At 33.0% G+C, this 11,888-nt stretch overlaps 1 protein-coding gene and 1 non-coding gene across 14 annotated transcripts in view; both read left to right on the plus strand.

Annotated features, from left to right (window-relative positions):
• Nucleotides 1-11,888, plus strand: part of LOC102609848 (disease resistance protein RGA2-like) — a 144,081-nt gene that overhangs the window by 96,649 nt on the left and 35,544 nt on the right. The window contains exons 2-8 of one of the 13 annotated variants that reach the window (XR_008054741.1): nt 3,588-3,700; nt 3,966-4,059; nt 4,149-4,217; nt 4,511-4,853; nt 4,960-5,606; nt 5,735-5,821; nt 5,904-6,014. The gene's annotated coding sequence lies outside the window, so the exon portion shown is untranslated. Of the gene's footprint in view, nt 1-3,587; nt 3,701-3,965; nt 4,060-4,148; nt 4,218-4,510; nt 4,854-4,959; nt 5,607-5,734; nt 5,822-5,903; nt 6,015-11,708; nt 11,887-11,888 lie in introns of those variants that run through there. The other 12 variants (XR_008054739.1, XM_052441419.1, XM_052441418.1 and 9 more) reach the window with 12 other exon arrangements.
• On the plus strand, nt 824-932 carry LOC127902826 (small nucleolar RNA R71). Its single transcript, XR_008055464.1, has one exon. It is a non-coding gene; the product is annotated as a small nucleolar RNA R71 (small nucleolar RNA).

Consider the following 11,888-nt stretch of genomic DNA (forward strand, 5'->3'; position numbering starts at 1 on the left):
AACCTTACCACTACGAAGAGTTATAACTGACTTGACTTGGTCTGTGGGTGGATTTTGTTGAATTTTAGGATTTGGTTGTGGTTGGGCTGGAAATTTTCCTTTTTCTTGAATGGTGAGTGCAGAAGCAATTTTAGCAAGTGTATCTTTCAAATCAGAAAAAGTTTGTGCATTTTGATTGTTAATAACATCTTGCTTTCTGATGAATGAATGCATTGTGTCCTCCAGATTTTTCCAAGGTGGTGGAACATATGGTGCATAAGGCTGAGGATTTTGAAAATTTTGTGGAGGTGGTGCTTGTGAAGATTGTGCATTATTATTATTCCTCCAACTGAAATTCGGATGATTTTTCCAACCAGGATTATAAGTCTGTGAATATGGGTTTGGTTTATTGAAAGTGTTAATAACATTAGCTTGATCATTTAGACATTCTTTAAGTGCAGGCAAAGTGGGACACTCTTGAGTGAAATGATCATTCGAATTACATATGTTACATGCAATTTCTTGAACAGATTTTACTTGATCACTCTTTTTATGCTCCAAAGCTTCAACTTTCCTAACTAGGGATGCAAATTTTGCTTGTAAATCATGATCTTCCCTAAGGTTATGGATTCCTCCACTAGATGGAGATGATTGTTGCTTATTTGTCAATTCAAAAGTTCCAACAGTATCCCAATGTTGTGCATTTTCAGCTAATTGGTCAAGGTAATCTAGTGCATCTTCAGGATTTTTATCCCTAAATTCACCATTACACATCATTTCAACAACCTGTCTACTTTGGGGTATTAAGCCTTCGTAGAAATAAGTGACCAATCGCCAAGTTTCAAAACCATGATGTGGGCATATGTTAAGCAACTCTTTAAACCTATCCCAACATTGGTATAATGTTTCTCCATTTTTTTGAGTGAAAGAAGTGATTTGCCTTTTAAAAGAATTTGTTCTATGAGGTGGAAAGAATTTTTTCAAAAACTGTTCTTGCATGTTATTCCAAGTTCTTACTGATCCAGATCTAAGGTTTTGTAGCCAAGTTTTAGCTTTATCTTTTAATGAAAAAGGAAAAAGCTTTAATCTAATTATGTTCATGCTACAATTTTGGTCCGTGTATGTATTACAAACTTCCTCAAAATCTCTTAGATGCAAGTACGGATTCTCAGATTCTAAACCATGAAATGTTGGTAAAAGTTGGATAATACCTGGTTTAAAATTGAATCGAGATGCTTCTGGAGGAAATACTATACACGACGGTGCTCCGGTTCTGGTTGGATTCATGTAGTCTCTCAGAGTCCTTGGTTGATTCTGATCATGCCCATGTTGAGATTGGTTGTCTCCCTGATCAATTTGAGGATTAGGTTCGCCCAAAACGTTTTCGCCTTGATTCTCATCCATGATTGGTGGTGGAGATTGAGATCTACGAATTAACCTGCCACTTGAAGATCGAGACCAATGTCTCATGCAAGGGTTATGTTATAAAGATAATATTTACATAAATTGATAACAAAATAAAATAAAATAAATAAATAAGCAAATAATATAAGTATACAAAAGAAAATTAAATAACAAAAATGGTGGTTGAACCCACCAATTAAAAAAATAAAAAATGCAAAATTAAATAAATGCAGAAAATTAAATAACTGAAATTAAATAAAAGTTAGGAGTTAGCAGTTAGTAAGTTAAGAGTTAGTAATTAGAGTTAGTAGTTAAAGTTAGTTTGGTCCAAAATAAGTCCAAATATGTCCAAAGTATGTCCAAATATGTCCAAAGTATGTCCAAATATGTCCAAGTCTTGATTATGTTGAGGAATTTCGTCTAGGGATTCTATTGCAAATTATTTTTAATTTTATGGTCAAACTGTAATTTTTAGAAGTTTAGAATTAGCAATTTGGGATGAAAGTGAAACAATTGAAAGATATCGGGGTCCGAACGTAATTACCAGAAGATTGGGCTAGAAACGGAAACTGTTGGGGTGAAACGAGAATTATGAAAGATATGGGGACAAAAGAGAATTTAAGAAAAGGAAAAGGGGGCAAACGAAATTTTACATATAAGAGAAAAATAAAAACGGAAAAACAAACCAAATAAAAAACTTTTCCCCGGCAACGGCGCCAAAAACTTGACACAACTTAAAAGTAAATTTTAACTCCCAAGTATAAGAGTGTCTTGTTGTATTATAACTCGGTGAGTCCGAGGTCGATCCACAGAGAAAAGATTTAATTAGTTTATTTTATTTTATCTAAAAATTGAAATTAAAACTTGAATATAAACAACTTAATTTAAATGAAACTATGGAATTGAACTAGTTAGGGTTATGGATCCACTCTTAGAAATAAATAAAACTTAATAAATTCTTTTTGCCAATTTGTTTTAGATTTATTACTCAAAAGATTAATTATACAAATTATTATTATTTTCCCTTTAATTTTATGATGGATTAAGTATTTATTGTGCCAAAATTTAATTTGTCTACAATAAGTCAAAATACCATTTCACCATGCCTTATATTAAGATCTTAAGAATTTATTGTGCCAAATTCATTTGTTTGTCTACAATAAATCAAATTTTCAAAATATAAAACATGTATAAAATTAAATAGAAAATAATTTAATTTATAAAATTAAACATAGAATTTGATTAAATCATATTTATTTCTTAAGAGTTTCACCTTCCCCTAACTAATATTATTTAGTTAAGCATAATTAAAATAAAAAGAAGTAGTAAAATTGAATTACTTATAATTAAAAGAAATAAAAACAACTAAAATTGGAAATAAAACTAATTTTATTAATGAAAATAATTATACAAAATATTAAAAACACACCTGGAAATCAAGATTACAAGGAGATGGAGAGAATTTGAGAAGAAGAGAGTTGTAGAGAGATGATTAAAACATAAAAATGAGGCTCTATTTATAGAAAAATAAATTCATAATCCAGTGCTTTGCGGTCCATCATAGGCTTCATGCATGTGCTCCTCACAACCCTTAGATCAAGATCCAATGGCTGGTCAAACTTCAAAAGTCAACATCACACATGGCATCATTTGACTCGTCCGATTTACCCAAAGAACGGTTGAGATTTGGCGGGTTAATGGGTGGATCGGGTCGACCCAAATACAAAGATTCGGATCCTCCAACTTGCTTCACCAACCATTGCCACGTGGCACAATCATGGCCATTGAATCATGAACGGTTGAGATTTAGTCAAGATTGCCAATTATCCCATGCACTCATATCTATTGTAAGCTCATTTCATCATCCAATCAGTGCTCGGTCAACAGGAAAAGTCAACTTTTTTTTACACAAGCCCAATTTTAAGCCGATCTTGACTGATCTTAAGGTTTTCGGACCTCCGGAATCCAAATTTGACCTCCGTTTATCTGTTTGGAGCCTCGAAGTACGTGAAATTAATAATTTTCCTAATAAACACATAAAAATACACAAAATTAAATATATTTAAAACATAATTAATAATTCATAATATATTACATAAACACAAATATAAATTATAACATAAGCATAAAATAACATATTATCGCTTGATAATTAAACAATTTTTAATACTAATCAGTAACCCTATTTTACTTTGCTTGTACAGAGTACCTGTTTTTGCTGATATGTCTAATTCCTAGAAATTCATTTCCATCGGTTTCCATTGGTTTTAGTTCAAACAGAAACAGAGAGCCCTGGGAAAAAGTTTTACTTTTTGTGGTATTATGCCTTTGTTTCTTCATTCATGATATTTGTTTCGAATTCATGCTCTCATTCAGAGAGTAAAGCCTTTTCCAGGCTGCTTTGTAGCCAAATTTTGATGCCATCGATGCATGATTGTAATTTAGATTTTCCAAATAATTGTTACATTGGAGAAGAATTAGAATATATTGTTCAAAGGCTATTTAATTAGTACCCTCTGAATTTAGTTGCCAATAATGCATTGAAATGGTTGGGGAAAGTTATTGTCTTAATTAAATTACAGGTGATAAGATGCTGCTTCAATTTTGCAAGCATCTTGTACTGCAAAGATTCTGCCCACATGAGATGCTGTGATTCTTGACGTCAGGATAACACAGGTCAAATTTTAGTATCAATATATATCATCTTCTTTACTGTTATGCCTCTAAATATTAAACTTTAATCAAGTTGTTTTTGTTTGTGTAAGTTATCAGGTTAAGGATACTAAGCCGCTTATTAAGGAAAATGTCATAATGAAGATTGCTCACCACACCTGGTATGCATGATCGCCAAGAAGATTAATTGTTCACAAGCCAATTTGATCAGTGTTAGATTTTTTGCCTCCTTTCGAGGGACATCATCATCAAATTTGAGTAGAGAATCTTTCAAGGGAATTTTGTTGTAAGAGTTTCACAGTAGTGAATTCTAGGAGCTCGAACACACTTGAGTGAGATATTAGGGAGTGTTGGGGATTTGGGTTATGAGTAATCATTATCCTTCCAATATGTGTAAGCACTCACTTGTTAGTAAAATCATCTTCGTATATTGACTATGTTTCTTTGTTATCAGGTAGAGTGTGATCTTCAAGGGTTTGAGAAAGTCCTTGCAGTAAAGTTTCCACCACAAGCAATTGCTGCGAAGAGGCATATACATTTGAGAAGTTCAGTTTCAGATTTTCTAGGCGTGTATGTTTAATTAGTTTCGATTATAATATTTAGTCACTCATTCTGAATCTTTTCTAATTTTCAAGTTCCTTAGGGCCACGACCTCTTTTTCAAGTCTGCATGTGGCTGCAAAAAGATTGATGGTCATAAAATTATCTTGACCCTTGAGCCATTGCGTTTGAGCACAAACAGAAACAGAGCTAAAGGAAAAGAACTTGACGCAAGAAGATGCTCTGAATATAACAAAAGTATATTTCTACTTCTTGTGGTTATTTACTTTTGTTTCTCCTATCAGCATATTTGATTAATTCGTTCGAATTCACACTCTCACACATTATTTTAAACCATTTGTAGGTGGCTTGCAAGCTAATTAAGTTAATGCAGAAGCAATACTCTAGACAAAGATGAGCAAATTGAAGGTGATAAATGCATATATGGTGGCCAAATCGCTTATTATATTTCATCTCTCAATCTAATATGATTCTGAATTTTAATTTCCATGAATAATTGTTAGGCTGGTATAGATGTTCTTAAAAGGGCCATTAAACTACCTTATGAAATTGGAAAGTTGCTATTGCTTGAATGAAAGCACCATCTTCTGTTGCCAAGGCATTCCCCACATGATGAGATTCTGTGATTGTTACCGGCTTCTTAATTATTTGTTAAATTAGGTTTTTCTTATCAAGTACATCATCTTATTCACCATTTTGGCTATATCAGAATTTGCTATTACCATGATGTCAAAGCAAGCTCAAGCACTAGATCCCTAATAATAATGCATTGCATTTTCATTTTATTTTTAGGTTGATATGAAGACCCTATGGAGAACATTCGGGTAATCAAGGATTAGGCTGGTGATCGAACTACTTCCACTGTGGTGTTGTGTGCAACGTTCAGTTGCTGGACTTTGAAGAAGAAAGTGATGGCCAGGTCTGCTCTGTTTCAATTGAGGATGGATAGCTGCCTGGAAGGCATGATGATTTTTATTGCATGATATTAAGGTACTAAGATCATTATTTCTATCTTGTTTTTTTCTTTGATTGGTTTATCCTCTATAAGCAAATTCAATTATGGTAATATTACCATTTTTTCACCCAATTTTCACCGTTGGTTGTAATAACAATTTCAGGTACTCAAAAGCTACAGAGCAAAGCACATGTGGGCTGATCATATGCTTCCATGGAGGAAGGAATTCGGTATTAACACTATTATGCAGGTAACCACAGTTGTTAATTTGCACAAATTTTGCATTGTCAGAATGCCCTTTAATATTCACAGTGTTTCTTTTTGTTATTCAGGTTACCATGGTATGTAGAGTATCATCTTTGAGGGTTTGTGAGAGCCTTTGCAGTAAAGTTACCGGCTCGAACAATTGCACATTCATCGAGAACAATTTTGGATTTGCAAGGTTGCGATTAGCAGGCTTAGTCACTCATTCCTAATCTTTTCTGATTTTCAAGTTATTTAGGTCCATTAACCGTTTTCACTCATGTTTCAATGCTAGTTGTAATAACAATTTCTTATCCTGCATCTCTAAGGTGCATCACGTTTGAAACAGCTTTTGCGGTAAAGTTTCAATGCTTGTACAATGGCCGTGAAGAGGTACATTCAATTCGGTACATGTTGGTGCAGTCTTCTAATGCTAATATCATGTTGTGTATATTTAATTTGCAATTAAAACGTAGGTATACATTCTTAATCTCCAATAAATCATTGTGTACAAAGTTTTCTATTAATTATATGGTGACTAAAAGTTTAATTATCTTAAAATTTTTTGTAACTCTCTTTTACTTTGCTTGTACAGAGTACCTGTTTTGGCTGACATGTCTAATTCGTAGAAATTCATTTCCATCAGTTTCCATTAGTGCTAGCACATACAGAAACAGAGCTCTACTTCTTATGGTATTATGCCTTTGTTTCTTCATTCACCATATTTGTTCGTGTAAAAAACATAGATTAGAATGAATAATTTCTATATTTTATTGATGAAAATTACTCCTCTTTAAATAGATTACAGGGGAATAAATCAAATCCCACAAAATTAGAGCTATGACATCTAGAAATCTAATTCTAAGGAAACAAATCAGTAAACCTATTTAAGGAAACAAATCTTGCCAAATAACATAGATCCTAATATATACAATTCTAATTATGTATAATTCTGATTTCATCCACACTCCCCCTCAAGCTTGGCTATAGATGTTGATGAGACCAAGCTTGCCTTCAAGAAACTCATGAGTATGTTCTGAGAGTCCTTTGGTGAGGATATCAGCCAGTTGGTGAGATGTAGGCACATATTCAAGCTTGATAATGTTTCCATCCAGCTTTCCTTTAATAAAATGTCGATCAACCTCCACATGTTTAGTCCTATCATGATGAACAGGATTGTGAGCTATACTAATTGCTGACTTATTATCACAATAGAGCAGCATAGGTTCTTCAAATCCAATCTTTAATTCCTTCAACACCCTTCTTATCCAGATAAACTCACACACTCCATGTGCCATTGCTCTAAACTCAGCTTCCGCACTACTTCTAGCAACCACTGACTGTTTTTTGCTACGCCAAGTCACCAGATTTCCCCATAGCAACGTGCAATAACCAAATGTTGATTTACGATCATTAATTGATCTAGCCCAATCAGCATCTGTGAATACTTTCACCTTTCGATCATTGGTCTTTGCAAAAATAAGCCTTTTTCGGGTGTTCGCTTCAAGTATCTCAGGATTCTATCTACTGCATTCAAATGACCTTGACATGGTGCATGCATATGTTGACTTACTAAACTCACTGCAAAGGCAATATCCAGTCTTGTATGTGAGAGATAGATGAGCTTTCCAACTACAGGTGATAAGATGTTGCTTGAATTCAGCATCTTGTATTGCGATGATTTTGCCCACATGAGGTTCTGTGATTCTTGACATCAGGATAACTCAGGTCAATTTTTTATATCAGCATATATCATCTTGTTTACTGTTTTGCCTTTAAAGAATAAACTTTAGTGAAGTTGTTTTTGTTTGTGTAAGTTATCAGGTTAAGGATACTAAGCAGCTTATTAAGGCAAATGTCAGAATGAAGATTGTTCACCACACCTGGCATTTATGATGGCAAGGAAGATTAATTGTTCACAAGCCAATTTGATGAGTGTTAGATTTTTGGCTTTATATATTATTAGAGCTCTCCCTTCTGAGAGATATCTCATTAAATTGAGTAGAGCTCTCCCAATAATCGCAAGCTTTCATTTGTTTGTAAAATCATCTTCTTATATTGATTGTGTTTCCTTGTGTTATCAGGTAGAGTATCATCTTCAAGGGTTTAAAAAGTCTTTGCAGTAAAGTTTCAACCAATTGCTGTGAAGAGGCATATTCATTTGAGTAATTCAGTTTCAGATTTTCAGGGCGTGTATGTTTAATTAGTTTTGATTAAAATATTTAGTCACTCATTCTGAATCTTTTCTAATTTTCAAGTTCCTTAGGAAAATTAAGCTACCTTATGAAATTGGACCAGCACAAAGTGCCACAATAATTGTCAGGCTGGTGTAGATATTTTTAAAAGGGCATTAAGCTACCTTATGAAATTGGAAAGTTATCATTGCTTGAATGAAAGCACCATCTTCTTTTGTCAAGGCTTTCCCCACACGATGAGATTATGTGCTTGTTATCGGCCGCTTAATTATTTATTAAATCAGGTTTTTGTTATCAAGTACATCATCTTATTCACCATTTTGGCTATATATAAAGATTAAAGTTTCTAACAGTTGTTTCAGATTCTTGTGCACTCAGGTTAATAGTGCAAATGTCAGAATGAAGATTGTTCAGTGCAACCGGTATAGCAAGGATGATAGTGGTGAGGAAGATTGTAACACCCCAGTCCGAAATCCAAGGGCAAATATGTCCACAACTCACATATGATTTAAATAACTCTTTACAAACAATAAAATTCGAGCCTCAAATACAAAAGCCAACGGAATAACTTAAAAATTTAGCCAAACCATCTACTATCTTCAACTTGTCACTCATCACGAAATAATCCTGACTTCTGGAAACTGAATCACAATAAACTATAATGAGTACAAAACTCAGTAAGCAAACTAGTTTTTCTTATAGAAAATACATACATACTTATACATAATGCAATGGATGATATGCCATGATCTTTTGGAAATATTGTAAAATAAATTCATAAAAATCTCTTTCTGTTGCCTTCAAACTTTCTCATTTTCTTTCGATGAAATACGTATCCTGCAATGTGGCACTTTGTGCTGTGCGTGGCACATTGCACCATGCGTGGCACTTTGTGGCGCTCTCGCCCTCAAGAGGTGGCCCCTGCATAGTCTCAAGAGGTGGCCCCCACACAACTTCAAGAGGTGGCCCCCAATGCAAAAATCTCATAAAACAGAAATTCCGTTTGCTAAAATCCACTTTCTCATTCATAGAAAATTCAATGCATTTTCGTGCTCATGCCAATGAACCATCACACATACATATGCCCATGTACATAATCACGCCCATTACATAACAACACATCACATAAACACATGAGCAGAGACATATAAATCCATATTCGTACATATCAAAATAGGCTTTTCATACAAGTCAAACATATATATTATTTATTGTGATTCGTTTTAAAGTCTAGTTCACTTACCTCTTGGCATCCTCATGTAACAAATGCGTACTGATACCATCAACCTAAAATCATCAATAAATTCTCATAAGATATAATCAAATCTTAATCATAAACTCTAATGTCCTCAAATATCTCAATTTAAACAACTCTTAAGCTCAACCTCAAATGTCCTCAATAATCGGCCCTCAAAACATAACAGTCCATACTTCTCCGATTTTTAATAAATTATTCTCTTATTGGAAGAATCTCAAATTTTACAGACCATATGGTGACACATTGAAAGTTCATTGATAAAAATTTCATAACATAATTCCTTCCAAAACGATTGAAAATAATTCACGTTTCAGACATCATCAATACTGTCAAACAGTTTTCTGTTTTGAACACACTTGCTTTAAAAATACAAAACAATTTATTTCTTTATCATAAAATCATGAAAATTTCCAGAATCATACTAGACATATATAAAACTCATTGGTCCAAATTTCATAATTTTTGAAGAAGTCTAGATATGGTAGAAATAATTTCGTAATTCACTGAAATCATAAATTTCCAGGTTTTCAGACTTGACTTTGAAAAATCATACTTAATTGAAATCTTATCTGATTAACTTGAAACAAGTTTCAAAACATATTAGACGATGTCTAGTTTAACATACCCAAAAATCAGAATCAAAATCAATTTGTACAAATTACTATGATTTTCGTAATAATTCACTGTCAGCATATTTATGTAAAATCTTTGATTTCTACTTCTATTGCAATCATACTTCTCCACAACAATTTAATAGAAACCAATAATTAAAACATACCTCCAAAACTTCTCCCAACAATAACAACTTGATCCAATGTGTTGTCTATGGCAAAACTAAGAAGAAGAAGAGCTTTTTTTTTTTCTTTTCTCTCTTGTCTCTCCATCTCTCTTTTTCAACCGATCCCTCTTTTTCTCTCTCTTATAATGAAAAAGACATCTTGTTCTATTTATACTAGGGTAAAAAGGATCACTAAAAATTAAAAAGACTTAAATACCCTTAGGAGATTTGGGGTATTACAAAGATTGTTGGCAAGCCAAATAGATCCCTCCATTTTGAGAAATATCATCCTCAAATTTGAATTGTTGAGCATGTGAAGTGAAGCTAAAGCCTTAATAATGAGACCTTCCTGTGAAAGTTTCATTTGAGTGAATTGAACGTTCTTGGAGTGAGTGAGAAATTAAGCATATATGAGCGATTAGTGAATGTTTTTCTTTAACATTAGTACACTCTTATTTCTTAGTAAAATTCTCTTCCCGTCTCTGACTGTGACGTAGACCAAAAGCTGAACAATGTAAAATTATATTGTTATTTCCTTATGCTTGTTTTGCTATATATCATTTCTGTGCAATCAAGAATGTAATTTTGTAATTATTTAATTCTGCTTCCGCAAACATGCCGTATTACAAGTGATATCTTGCAGAATTTTCCCCCCCTTTTTCTTTCTGCATTAAAACTGCAACAAATGGAAGTGACTGGCTTGATTTTAGCTCCTGTAAAAAAGTGCTTGCGGCAATGTCTTTTGTATCAGCAAGTCATCAAACATCATTTTACGTTTGAAGTTGGGCCTTCTGAAGATTTACCCCATATGGAACAAAATATTGGTTTCGCTACTAAAATTGCGAACTATGTTTTTCTTTGTATTTTCGGCTCAACTGTTGTGCTGAATATGTTGCGAACATATGACAATTTAATCTTTGGCTGAGACTTGTTTAAAATTAAAAATGACACTTTAAAAAGCAATAGGAGACTTTTATATATTAAAATGGTAAACGGGTGGATAAAACTCAAAATAAATTTTTGACATTTTATCTATTTTGACATTCGAATTTTAAACTTCAGAAGTCAAGTAATGAATAAACCTTTTTGAGAGGCTAATTAAATTCTTAGTAATTTCACATAATTTCATTTCATCAGAACAGTTTTATCAAAAGCAATTTTATAAATCGTTGTTGAAAGCTTTATTACTTAATTATCTTTCACATAGTTTCTTTGTAATGTGGGTAAGTCATAGACCATGGTATGATATTTATTAAATATCAAAAGATACCTCTTCTATGGAAAAATTAATTAGACATGTCTTTATAATAAAACATCATTTATTTTGAAATTGTTCCAACACTAAGATTATTGTAGATCAAATTAGTCTATTACAGATAACTTCAGAAGGTTCATCAGTAGATTGCTCCAACCTTTTTGTCGTAGTTTACAAGTATTTTGTTACTTATAATATAAGAAATTTTACAAGTGCTGATGCTGAGTAGTCTGAATAATTATTATGAATCATAAAAACAGGGCAGATGCTGTACAAATTTTACAAATATTTTGTTACTTATAATGTAAGAAATTTTCCAAGTGCTGATGCTGAGTAGTCTGCATAATTATTGAGGTGGTGGAGCAAATGCTCAGTAGTCTGAATAATAATTATGAATCGGAAAAATAGGGCAGATGCTGTTCAATTATTGAGGTGGTGGAGCAGATGCTCAATAGTTTGAATAATTATTATGAATCGGACAATCAGGGCAGATGCTGTACAATTATTGACGTGGTTGAACAGAAAGCTAGCCCCAGACGGTGACTCCTGTGGGGACTCCTTTAATTTGCAGCACAAAAGAACGCTCAC

Source organism: Citrus sinensis, chromosome 5 (assembly GCF_022201045.2).
Source record: "Citrus sinensis cultivar Valencia sweet orange chromosome 5, DVS_A1.0, whole genome shotgun sequence".
NCBI classification, from domain to species: Eukaryota; Viridiplantae; Streptophyta; class Magnoliopsida; order Sapindales; family Rutaceae; genus Citrus; species Citrus sinensis.